At 40.5% G+C, this 13,554-nt stretch overlaps 1 protein-coding gene across 35 annotated transcripts in view; it reads right to left on the reverse strand.

Moving 5' to 3' along the window:
* The window catches only part of LOC115194257 (receptor-type tyrosine-protein phosphatase delta), a 393,126-nt gene that overhangs the window by 349,316 nt on the left and 30,256 nt on the right, over window positions 1–13,554 (reverse strand). For all 35 annotated transcript variants that reach the window (XM_029753824.1, XM_029753815.1, XM_029753802.1 and 32 more), the window contains exon 3: window positions 11,667–11,711. The gene's annotated coding sequence lies outside the window, so the exon portion shown is untranslated. The remainder of the gene's footprint in view (window positions 1–11,666; window positions 11,712–13,554) is intronic.

Raw genomic sequence — 13,554 nt, forward strand, 5'->3', positions numbered from 1 at the left:
GCATATTCATTTAAATTCCAATATCTCACACAGTACATTTCATTGGGAATGATAACAATAGGGAACAATGGAGATATTACAGTAATTAAAAAAAGCTTAGTGTGAACTATGTGACTGCTCTGTCAAGAGTGTCTAACTACATGATAAAACGCAGAATTAAGTGTGTCAACTGATATGAGTGGCATGCACAATTCTAGTCAGGGACAAAAAATATTGTCATTGTCTATATTTGAATGATTTGTTGGTTGGCCATGCATATTTGATGTAGTACACCCACTTATTTGACATGAAGGTGAAACGCTTCCTGTTTTGTCTGGAACCTTAATATTTTCCTTCCTACTAAGTTATTCTCCTCCAGGTCAAATACGACTGAATAGAAACTTAAATAAATATTCCAGAGACACTGAACGATGCCTCTCAAGCAGTGTTAATGGTATTTAGCCTTATCTGGGATTGGTTTGTTTATACCCCGCTTGAAAAACACCAAATGCTTTTTGTCTCCTTTTGAGAGCATCTCATTTAACTCTTCCGACAAGAAAGTGATGAATTAACTCTGCTATTCGATCAACACATGCCCACAGCATGGGCATTAGGCTTCTCATGGGCCATGCTAATGTTGCTAGCTTTGAAAGCAAACAGCCCGTTGTTGTCCTCGGACTGTAATGCAGATTGAATTATGATGGTGTGTACAATCAATTACTTCAAATGACAGCGTAGTGTTATTCCAATGTGATGCTTTGATGGGAAGGAGAATCCACAACGTGAAAATTAAAAACCATCTCAATGGTTGTGTCACTACAAAGAAATCTTTGAAACCATTGTTGTCAACAACAAAAAATATGACTCGGCCTGCTGTAGTCACACTGGTGGACTCACTCAATACCTTTGAGCGAAATGGAATATTGATTGGCCCAAAAATAAATTCAAAGCCTCAATAAATGTTCCTTCTTGTTGTGAGGGAAATATATACTGGCTTTGATCATTTTATTGTTAACCCTGATGGGTGGCTCTTAAAAAAATCGATTTCCCTACCAAGTTATTGCTCTCTTTTCTGTGTTTAGCTAAATAAGCTGTTAGACCGGCAGATACTCTAGCCAGCTAAAAGGTTATTGTTGACTCTGCTTCAGAACAAGGATGGCAATAAATTGACATTGTGAATTTCTTTGGCTGTGAGGTCGTGCAAGGCTTTTAAAGGATTTCTGGGTGCATCGATAGCAATTATATTTAAATGACCCAGAAATGTCAATTTTTTTCGATGACAGTTGGCGTGACTGTTCAAATGCACCAATTTGCTGTTTTGATGGTATTTTGACCTTAAATTATTTATTTTTACAGCATATATAGATATACTACTATCTGAAAAATGCCTTGCTATGTGATAGTGATTTGTGGTAGTGATAGTGATTTGTGGTTTCTTGGAAAAGGTTGCAGGATCATAATTTTTAGGGTCATATTTAAGTGGTTTGTATGACAGTTGGATGTGGATGAACTAGGAGTGTTCTGCTTGTCTACATAGAGTATTGGTTTGTATGACGGTTGGATAAGGATAAACTAGGGGCCTTCTGTTACTGTACATGTTCTAGCATGGGAACATTAATCTCACGTGTTATTTAATAGATTGACTGAAACAACTCTCTAAGATGGCATTATAATGTCCCCAATACCCACTGAGTGGTTTGTATGAATATGGCTGAACTAACAACAATCCATTGCACACACGTCTAGATGGGAGAGGCTTTACGGACACGCCTGGTGCCCAAATTGATGACGTACAGTGCATTCGGAAAGTATTCAGACGCCTTAACTTTTTCCACATTTTGTTACGTTACAGCCTTATTCTATAATTCATTAAATAAAAAATAAATAAAAAACATATATGCCAATTTATTAAAAATAAAAACAGAAATACCTTATTTACATAAGTATTCAGACCCTTTGCTATGATATTCTAAATTGAGCTCAGGTGCATCTTCACTGTTGACGTTGAGACTGGTGTTTTGCAGGTACTATTTAATGAAGCTGCCAGTTGAGGACTTGTGAGGCATCTGTTTCTCAAACTAGACACTCTAATGTACTTTTCTTCTTGCTCAGTTGTGCACCGGGGCCTCCCACTCCTTTCTATTCTGGTTAGAGCCAGTTTGCGCTGTTCTGTGAAGGGAGTAGTGTCACGTCTGCTCCCGCTCCCCCCCCCCCCCCCGGCACTTGAGGGAGCCAGGCTACCCTGCATCACGCACTCCTATCATCCATTACGCATACCTGCCTTCCCTCGTCATGCGCATCAGCAATATTGGACTCACCTGGACTCACTCATCACCTGTTATTACCTCCCCTATATTTGTCAGTTCCCCAGCTCTGTTCCTCGCTTCGGCATTGATTGTTTTTTGTCTTTGTTTTCTTGTATGCTGACGCTGTTCCTGTCTCGTTCCATGTCCGTTTCTTATTAAATGTTTGACTCCCCGTACCTGCTTCGTCTCTCCAGTGTCAACTCATGTGACAAGTAGTACACAGTGTTGTACGAGATCTTCAGTTTCATGGCAATTTCTGCATGGAATAGCCTTCATTTCTCAGAACAAGAATATACTGATGAGTTTCTGTTACGTTCGTCAATTGAAGAATTAGACCAAGGTGCAGCGTGGTAAGCGTACATCTTACTTTAATAGATGAACACCAACAAAACCACAAAAATACAAAACCGAACGTAACGTTCTGCAGGGCTAGACAGCACAATGCAAAAACAAGATCCCACAATCTCAGGTGGGAAAAGGTCTGCCTAAGTATGATCCCCAATCAGAGACAATGATAAACAGCTGCCTCTGATTGGGAAACATACTGGGCCAACAAAGAAATATAAACATAGATTTGCCCACCCAAGTCACACCCTGACCTAACCAAATAGAGAATAAAACAGACTCTCTAAGGTCAGGGCATGACAGTTTCAGAAGAAAGTTTGTTTCTGGCAATTTTGAGTCAGTAATCGAACCCACAAATGCTGACGCTCCAGATACTCAACTAGTCTAAAGAAGGCCAGTTTTATTGCTTCTTTAATCAGAACCACAGTTTTCAGCTGTGCTAACATAATTGCAAAAGGGTTTTCTAATGATCAAGTAGCCTTTTAAAATGATAAACTTGGATTAGATAACACAACGTGCCATTGGAACACAGGAGTGATGGTTGCTGATAATGGGTCTCTGTACGCCTATGTAGATATTCCATTAAAAAAAACTGCCGTTTCCAGCTACAATAGTCATTAACGTTTACAGCTACATACAACATTAACAATGTCTACACTGTATTTATGATCAATTTGATGTTATTTTAATGGACAAAAAAATTGCTTTTCTTTAAAAAACAAGGACATTTCTAAGTGACCCCAAACTTTTGAACGGTAGTGTGTATATATATATTTTTTATAAATTTGCAACAATTTCTAAAAACCTGTTTTTGCTTTGTCATTACGGGGTATTGTGTGTAAATTGATGGGGTAAAAAAAGAAATAATAAATTTTAGAATAAGGCTGTAACGTAACATGGGGGAAAAAGTCAAGGGGTCTGAATACTTTCCGAATGCACTGTGTGCCGCACAGCCAGAGTCGAATGGAGACGAACTGATTCGATTCAGTCAGTTCAGTCAGTCAGTCAGTTGTCCTTATGAGCACTTCCCTGCTGGCTAATTTATAGACGTGGCTATAAACTTCAGCGAGAATTAGAAACTTGTCTGCCGAAGTTGGGACTTGTTCAGAATCATTCTGTTTATATCTGAGAATTTACATTTTTTACAAAAATGTAGACATTTATCCTGTAGTTGTACATTTTTTGGTGAAAATCACTACAATAAATGTGCTTTAGCTGTCACCCTGGCCTGATATTGGCTACACTATCTAACTTCCCTCTCCTTACCATGGCAAGCGGGAGCAAAGGACACTGTGCCCTGTGTTGTTGTGTTGCAGGGTTGCAGCACAATCTATCCCCATTGAGCAGTGTAGACTGTATCACGTGACATCCAGATGGTTACTAGTACCAAAAAACAATATTAGAAGTTATTTCTCGTGTAGGCTGTTATCCTACTCAAAATAAAATAAAGTTGAATGGAACAAATTGGCCACTTTAGCTCCATGTGATACAGCTGCCCGGTGGGAAGCACGAACCTCTTCGCCCAACCATATTGCTTCGCTCTGGGACACCTGTCGCCCGGAGCTGAGGATAACAAGCACCTCGATACAACAGTGATGCGCTGGTCATTCGTAACGGCTTGTCGTTAGCTAATTGGCATGTCACGGTGTCATCCAGATGGTGACCAATACTATAAATTAATTCTCCCTCGCCCATCAAAATAAACATGACTTTCTTGTTTAACTAGCGCCATGCTGCTGTTGTTGCCAGCTAGCCAGCATAAGCTAGCTTGCTGGGAAGGGCTAATCAAGATGACTGAACTGACTGAACCGAATCCATTCATCTCCACTTGACTCAGCTACACGACATACGTCATCGATTTGGGCACCAGGCGTATAGCCTCTCCTCTGTACATCCAGGCTGTATCACATCCGACCACGATTGGGAGTCCCATAGGGCGGCGCACAATTGGCCCAGTGTTGTCCAGGTTTGCCCGGGGTAGGCCGTCATGGGAAATAAGAATTTGTTGACTTGCCAAGTTAAATAAAGGTTATTTTAAATGTACTGAAACAACCATGTAATATGGGATTATAATCCCCTCAATACCCAACTATTATGCATTTGGTCGATACTATATAATGGAGTTCAAGGTGAGCAGATTATTTGGTGGCAGTTTAAGTCATTCTCTAAACTAACAGCGTTTCATCCCCCACTTGTAAGCATGTCATCTGTTGTGCAACCCTTTTCTTCACTCCCCTTTCCATCTCTCAGTCACCCTCTCGCTCTTTTCTCTCTTTCTTCCTTCCTTCCTTCCTTCCTTCCCTCCCTCCCTCTGTCACACCCGAGCCATCCATCCAAACCCCTAGACCATGAAATTAGCTTAAGACATAAAGCGGTGAATGACACAGGTGTGGATACAAATGAGAACATCCAAAAGAAGAAGTGCAGATGCGAGATGTGCGACACTGTAGTGGTTAAGACATTTAGAATTACATGTCACAGCTTACTTATTCTTTTATTTTGTGCCTAGTCTTTTGGGGGCTGACGTGTAATGTGTATTCCAGAAGCTACGCTAGCTTGGTATTAGCACACGGAGCAGAGCTCAAGGTAATGCTTGTGAGAAACTCGTATTCCTGCGTCTCATTTCCCAACGAAAACTTTTGAAGTCGTTTAAGCTTGTCCGCAATTCTTCTATGCGCGGTATAAATTCTGACGCTTCTCGTCCTCTATCCCTTTTTAACGCGTTCAGATATTCAAATATTATATTCATCCCCTTCTTTAATAATTGCCTCCCGTGTACAACTAAGATTTGGTGTGCGACAAGCCCCGGGGGAATCATGGTGGCTATTGTTTGCGACAAAGCATGTTAATGTACCTGCGGAGCGTCTTGACTGACACCGATGTAAACAAGTCCTGCGATAGTGGGGATGATGAAAACATCTATTGTGTGTTCTGACTGTGGTTATGGGCGGCATGACATGGTCTGGGCTTGATTGTCAGCACGATTAGCAATTTAATAATGTGGGAGTTGTTGAGAGAGAGCGATAGAGTCAGAGCCCTGTTAATATCCACAGTCAGTTGGTTTTGTCACAAAGGGGATGCGAGTGAATGTGCCAAATGAAAGGCAGACATTTCATGAGATGAGAGAGTGACATTTATACAGCAGGCCTTTTATGAGATATTCTAATTTAAAGTAGATTCAGTGACATACGGTAGATGCGTTGCCCCTTTGGCCAAAGTCGTGCAATAAGCCAGGGGCGACAAATCAAGGGGATGTGAGAAAATACTGGTACCATCTTTGTTTTTCATTGTTCTACGTCCATTACTTTAAAACTGTGCAGGTAGGAGTACAGATTAAGTAAATATTGTGTTGTTGAAATCAACTAAAATGGTCAGCATTAAATGGAAATGTATAGATTGTAGTAGGCCTACTGTGTTGTTTTGACTAGTTGGAAAAACTCCACCTCTTGAGAGAGAATGGATACATCACAGCTGAAGAATGCTAGAATGTTATTGACTATTGGCGTTTGTCATCATAGGCATCGACTCCATTCTTTCCGTTACATCCTTCTCCACGATGGGCAAAGGTTTACTGTCATCTACTTTCCATTATAGCCGTATTCAAAATGTGTCGTCCAATTACCCAATCTCGACTAAAGGGAACCGCATGTTGAAAGGGGGAAAGTAAAAGAGGTACATGCAAAGTGTGAAGGTATCTCTTTTGATTGATGGGACCTTTTTTGGTGTGTGAAGGGGAGAGTCGAGAGTGTGTCCACCGTTTAATGATCCTTGGCGTTTTTGAATGATTACTAGCGGATTTGTCTCGACACTGAGAAGTGAGTGTGGAATTGAAAAGCTAATCAATTGCTCCTTTGCTTGGGCAAATGATGGACTAATGATTACCTGCTATAAGGTGATGCTGCCATCATCTACATATGGATTCGCCTGCTGTGGAGACTTTGTAGAATTAATATGAAATCAATGGGAAGAAGCAATACCCCACCACTAAAGCAAAAAACGCTTGGCATAAACCAATGAATCCCTTTTTACTGGCTTGTTCATGTGACACCAATATGTAATAAAGGTGTTATGCATGACTTTTCAACAAATATATAATATTTGGACATACAAAGATCCCAAATCACCAATACATGCATGAATGCAATAGCAAACATACCAGCTGTCTCTAGTGCAAACAAGACTATTGGGCTTCACAATTCAGTGTAGAGTATTCATTGAACTAGCTGCACGTATGAGTACCTATGAAACGTGTTGGCCATAACAGTAAATCTGCTCCATTAGTCTGTCCGGGGTGAGTTGGATGCAAATAACTGGTAAAATGTCCATCCCGCCCAACCAATTATATTTGGGCGACATTGGCTGTTTGAGTTACAGTGGAATGATGGGTTACTAGGCGACAGTGGCTTAATAACTATCTACCCTGTTTGAGTTACAATGGAATAATGGGTTACTGGAGAACCGCCTTCAGACATAAAGCTGACAGTTATATAGTGTTGTACAGTACAGTATAGAAGTTAAATGTAAATGTGGATCCTAATGAGGTTATTCTGTCAATACGATGCTGAATTATGAATAACAATCTGGCCACACCACTGTGGTGAATTGATTGCTTTTATTTAGTATCCCCTGCAAAATATTATATTGTACATCCTGTAAAAGGTTTTTTTATTTCTGTCTCGGACAAAAAAGGTCAAAGTCCATCACACGCTTGCTTGCACATATGCACAAACACACACACACACACACACACACACACACACACACACACACACACACACACACACACACACACACACACACACACACACACACACACACACACACACACTCGCACACTAATTCAAACACAAGCACTTGAGGGATGCCCAGGGTCAAGAGGTGTTCAAGGCGTGCTTGGAAAAAATCATGACACCAGCAAATATGTCATGACGTTCTCTTTATTTACATGCAAGTTGCTGTCTCAGCCTGTTCCATATTGTGGTAATTTCCCATTTGAATGTCATAACGGTTATTGCAGTCGTTGAAGCGAACATTAACCAGCCTTCTCTCTTTTTGCCCTTTTTTAAAAACAATCTATCTTCTCTCTCATATGGACCTTTTGTCACTATCTTTCAATGCTTGTCTGCTTGTTTGTCTGCTTGTCTGTCTGTCTGTTTATTTTTCTCTTCACTATAAACTCACCCTCTCACTGTTTCTCCACTGACATAACTATCTCTGCCAACATTTCTGTATCTCTCCAACTCTTAGAATCATCCTCTCTCTTCAAACTCAGTATATTTCCTTTGCTCCCTCGCTCTGTCCATCAACCTCTCTTCCCTTTTTTCTCCTTGACATTAATGGTGAAATGGGGAGAGATACTTGTTGTTCTCTCCATCTTCTCTTAACCGTAGGGGAAAACGCTGGAAAAGTTCCCTCTGAATTGCTCTGTAAAATGAGTGCTTTGACATTTCCTCCCCGAGATGGGCCGGTACATTATATCACAAATAATTGGAGTATATTACAGATATGACATGCTGATGGCAGGGTGGATTCAACCCCTCACATCTGCCTCTGCCAAGCTTGTACTCAAAGCTTGCATTTTGTTACAGGCACGTCTCTACACTATACTCGGAGAGAGGCCTCCTTTCTCTGCTCTCTCTGCCTTACTCTCGTTCTGTAATCAACAGTGATTCATCTCTGACACGTCTTCTTAGGATGGTACAGTATTCAACAGGGGCCACTTTGAAGCCAAATTGTTTTTTTTGTGGGAATGACATAGCCAAGCTAACAAAGATTGATACAGAAAATAAGCTGTTTTTCAGAATTGGGGCCTATGACGTTAGTTGAGGCGATGTTAGTTGAGTAGGCCTGTGTCATCATGAACAATGGGTCACATCCAGACAACCTCAATAAGACCCTAAACCCTAGATTAGACCCTACTGTACATCTGAAAGGACTAGAAAAGTATAAACAAATTCCACCTCTGATTAGCCTATCAAAGGGCAAGGGAGAGTTAATGATATATTATTTCCAGTGTGATCTGTACATGTGCATATAGGGAGTAGGGGTTAGGGATTGTTTATGGACCAGGTAATGATTTCCTAAATAAAAAGACTTCAGCTATCAGGGACCTCTGAGTATGTCAGTTTGTTATCATCAGTTGACAATCTGACCTTGTGAGTTCAAACAAATGTGACAAGATGAGTCCTTCTTTAAGCATGCTACAAACAGGGAATTGTTTGCAACTTTCCTCTCTTAGACTGATCCAAGACCAGTGTCATGAAATGTTTACTTCCATCAACAAGTGTATTTTGTACAAAAATGGTGGCTAACTTAGAGCATCACTTACAGCACACAACATTCTAGTAGGAACTACATAATCCAAAAGGCCATAAAAGGGAAACAGATCAATATGTTGCAAAGAACCATCAGATAATCTATTCGTCTTTCTACGGTACAGTTCATTAAACCTTTGAACTAAACTTTAATATAAACTTTTCTACACATATAAGTTCATTTGTCCCAATACTTTTGGTCTCCTAAAATGGGAGGACTATGTACAAAAAGTGCTGTAATTTCTAAACAAAATTCCATCAACTTAAAACTGATCGTCTGCACTTCATTTTGAATCCAAGGTGCTGGAGTACAGAGCCAAAACAACAGAAAATATGTCACTGTCTCAATGTTTTTAGAGCTAGATGTGTATACAGTACATATCACCATCACTAAAGGAGACTGAAATAGTGGAGAATGTTATAAAGTAAGGTATTATGGTTTGTAGAAACAGCTGCAGTTCTGGTATCAATTACTGCTACAGTGATAGAAGCACATCCAGTCACAGAGGTAGGTTTACATCAGTCATAATACTCAGTGTGTGTATTATGAGTACTCTGTCACTCGATTCTATCTATCAGCAATGTTTGGTATTATAAAGTACATCTTTATAATAGTGTAAATGCTAGACACACGAGCCTCCGCAACGTTGAGTCATTCGGGATTTCTTTTCCGATACACCCCAGTAATTCAAAGTGATTATCGTTAATATCATTCATATTGGAAGACATTTCAGTGCAGCCTGCTGAAATATTCTCATATCCGGCGGGGCTGGCGCAGCCACTTTCACAGCGACGACAGCAATATTGCGTGTGCTTTGAGTTTATGCAAAGTGCACCATCTCCCTTCGACAGTGCTCAGTCAGAGAGACCGTGGCAAATATCATTAAATGCTCTGCTAACATTTCTCTCTCTCTTTCTTACCCTAACCTTTTTTTTGCTGGCTATCACTCTGCGGCAGTGCACAGGGGAGAGAGAGTGCATTGATCAGCCAAAGTGAGCAGCCATTTCGCTGGGTGAGTCTCCGAGGTGACTCCGCCTCTGAATGGGAATTGCTCATTTCACCTGGGTGCCTTGCTTAGTGGGGCTAACGGGGAGTCACACCAGGAGGGAGTAGAAGCCGGGGCCAGGGCCCCCGGTCAGGGCTTGGCAGGCGGGAGATAAGAGCTTGGGGGCCACTCCTCGACCCGATAGTGGTACTAGAGCTCCCCCACTCTCTCCATTGTTTTCTTACTGGCTTGTACCATGCTCTCTCTCTCTCCTTCTCACTCGACCTCAATTACTCACGAGCACACACTGCTACCCTCTCTCTCATTCTCCCTCTCACTGTCTCGGCTTCCCTACACATATGTGAGAGACTAATAATACATTTGGCGTTCTAGTGAGTCAGCCTTCCGTTCGCAGGCTAAAATAAAAGTAAAACATGGGGCATTTATTGAGTTTGAAATCACTAACAGTGGACATCCCAGTACAAATATTCAGCACAACACTAGTTGCCCTGCTAATGTACCATGTGTCCACAATATGCACTAACATGATGTCCAAAGCAGATGTTTAGACAGCAATTTATAAAGGCAATTAAAACATTTAGCAATTTTAGACGACCAGCTATTTTTACGTAGCTCTGTTACACAAAGTTATAGTGGTGTAATGTTTTCAAATCAAATCAAATTTCATTTGTCACATGCGCCGAATACAGTAGGTGTAGATATTACCGTGAAAAGCTTACTTACAAGCCCTTAACCAACAATGCAGTTCAAGAAATAGAGATTAGAAAATATTTACTAAATAAACTAAAGTAAAAAATGTAAATTTGATGAATTGTTCAGCAGTCTTACAGCTTGGGGTAGAAGCTGTTAAGGAGCCTTTTGGTCCTAGACTTGGCACTCCGGTACATAGCAATTCATATATTGTTATTTTCAACAAGGATTTAGTAAACCATTAACAAAGCTTTGGAACAATCTTAACAATAAATTGCAACATAATGAACCAACTTCGCTGCCAGTGTTTATTCAACATGTCCTAAACTTGTGTGGCCTTAACATGCATCTTTGCTGCACACCTAATTCTTCACAAGTCCACCACGCAATCCAGCCGGTCACTTAATTTCCCTACTTCATTCTCCACGTGTTCCAAATACATCCTCCTCACCAGCTACATCCTTATCCAGTCTATCTCTCCTAGTCTGCCTCCTCTGTGACAGTCTCATCACGATCTATCAATCAGGCTTCTGAAGCCTGGCACACAGCACAAGGCATGGCCAGAATGGCCTCATCAGAGCCAGTCAGTCTCCCTCTCTCTAAAAGGTTTGGCTTGCCAGATCCAGCCTTTTCTCTCCACTAACCAAGGGAGAGATGGCAGAACAATGACCTGAGCCGAGCCATCTGATTTGTGGTTGATTCCGTTTCTATGTAAGAGATTGATTGAAAATTGCTTTCAGTATGGACTATTTTACGCTTGTTTTCAATTCAGACACAGAACATTATCTGAAATGACTGCTTTTGAAATGGAATTAATCCCAATCCAGGGGCTAATTGAAATGGTAATTAACAAATTGTGTTGTTATACTCATTGTGGCAAATCTTTTGTCCACACTGGTTGATTGTGTGGGACCAGTGTCAGCCTTGTTAACCCATCCAGGCAGCTCTGGCACTCAACGCATGGACATAATGGCTCCAAATTGGCAATCACATTTCAACACACCACATCCATCTCAAAATCGTACCTCCTCTCAAGCCTCATCCTGTTTTTGTCGTCTCAGGAAAGAGAACTGGAACGACAAGAGAGAGAAAAAAAAAGATATATTAATGATATAACCGCAACATGACATCTTGTCACAGAAATAATATTATTAAAGCATATCATCATATTTCAAAGTTGATTTGTTTATAGAATTAATCATTATGTAACAACAAAACAACATTTTATCACTGGTACCATTTGGGTGCCAAACTCTCGCTTGGCGGGTAACACACAAATTTCATGCACAATCCTAAAAATGACTTAGCAGAAATATTGATTGGCTTTGTGGCCTATAATGAAAACATACAGTATGTTATTACGTTCTCCTTTAAGCAGCACAACAAATTACACTTGTGGAGTTGATTATTTACTGTGCCGGGAACATTTGCTCAGGCTATTTCCTGCTAAATGATACGGTGCCCATACAAGCCTGTGGACTGATATTCTTGTAAATATTAGCTGCTTATTGAACCAAAAGGGAGAAATGTGCTTTAGGTTGTTCCGACAAAATTATGCAGTAATAAAAATAAAATAAAAATTGCCAAATTGGATGCACCCTAATTTCAGTCGTCATGCTTCAAGGTCCCTGATTTGGCCCTGTTTTTCATCAATGTTCATTAAGAAATACTAGTGGCCATGACTGAAGGCAAACATGAGTTGTCTTGGGGGTGTGGTTTGATGTGGGTATTTCTTGGATGTGTCTTTGCCATTCAATCACAACAAACAAGGGCAGTAGTGAGTACAGTGAGGTAAGCTAAGCTATGGAGAAAACTGAGTTTTGAAGTTGAGGACAAAATGGTCAGCTAATTCAGTTCTATGCGTAGTCTAAAGCCTTCGCTGCCCTTGAGTTAAGCCATTGTGTTGTGTTAAACTGACAGCATCTAGCTAGCAAGGCCTGGTGATAGCTGCAGCATGCTATCCTATCCAGCTGATATTTCTGTGTCAAATCAGTTATGGCAAGATAGCAAGAGCCAGTGTTTATAAGACACTCGTTCTACAACATCTGGCTATGAAAGCAGCTGGCAACTTAGTTTCAACGTTTCATCACGTCATGTCACTACATGTTACTGTGGAAATGGTATCAACTGTGAATTGTCCTGCAACACAATCAGCTGTCCTACAACACAATATTCTATCACCTGCTAGTTTTGTCTCGTCTCTCCTTATGTCCACTGTTATATCTTTCCCGGGGGACAAATCCTAGAACTACTAGTATCCCTAGTAGGCGTAGGCTACATGTGGACATTGTACCAACATCTCCCAGCATGAGTGTAGATACATTTATCATTAAAAAAATGGATGAGTGTGTTTGTGTTACAAAGACAAAACATTTTATGCTGTAAATATCATATTGATGTGCTTATAATGACAGTATGCCTAAACGTACAAATAAGTTGTGTTTAGAGTACAACTTCAGATGTCTAACCAGAACGGCATTTGTCTATTGTGCCAAATATAAGGAGTTGGTTGTCTAACCACACATTGACAGCTCTCTGGGTAAGGTTCTGTCTTCAAGTCTCCAGTGGGTGATAAAGTCCCATCCATGACATACAGTTGAAGTCGGAAGTTTACATACACCTTAACCAAATACATTTAAACTCAGTTTCTCACAATTCCTGACATTTAATCCAAGTAAAAATTCCCTGTCTTAGGTCAGTTAGGATCACCACTTTATTATAAGAAGGTGAAATGTCAGAATAATAGTAGAGAGAAAGATTTATTTCAACTTTTATTTCTTTCATCACATTCCCAGTGGGTCAGAAGTTTGCATACACTCAATTAGTATTTGGTAGCATTGCCTTTAAATTGTTTAACTTGGGACAAACATTTCGGGTAGCCTTCCACAAGCTTCCTACAATAAGTTGGGTGAA

This window comes from Salmo trutta, chromosome 5 (genome assembly GCF_901001165.1).
Source record: "Salmo trutta chromosome 5, fSalTru1.1, whole genome shotgun sequence".
NCBI lineage: Eukaryota > Metazoa > Chordata > Actinopteri > Salmoniformes > Salmonidae > Salmo > Salmo trutta.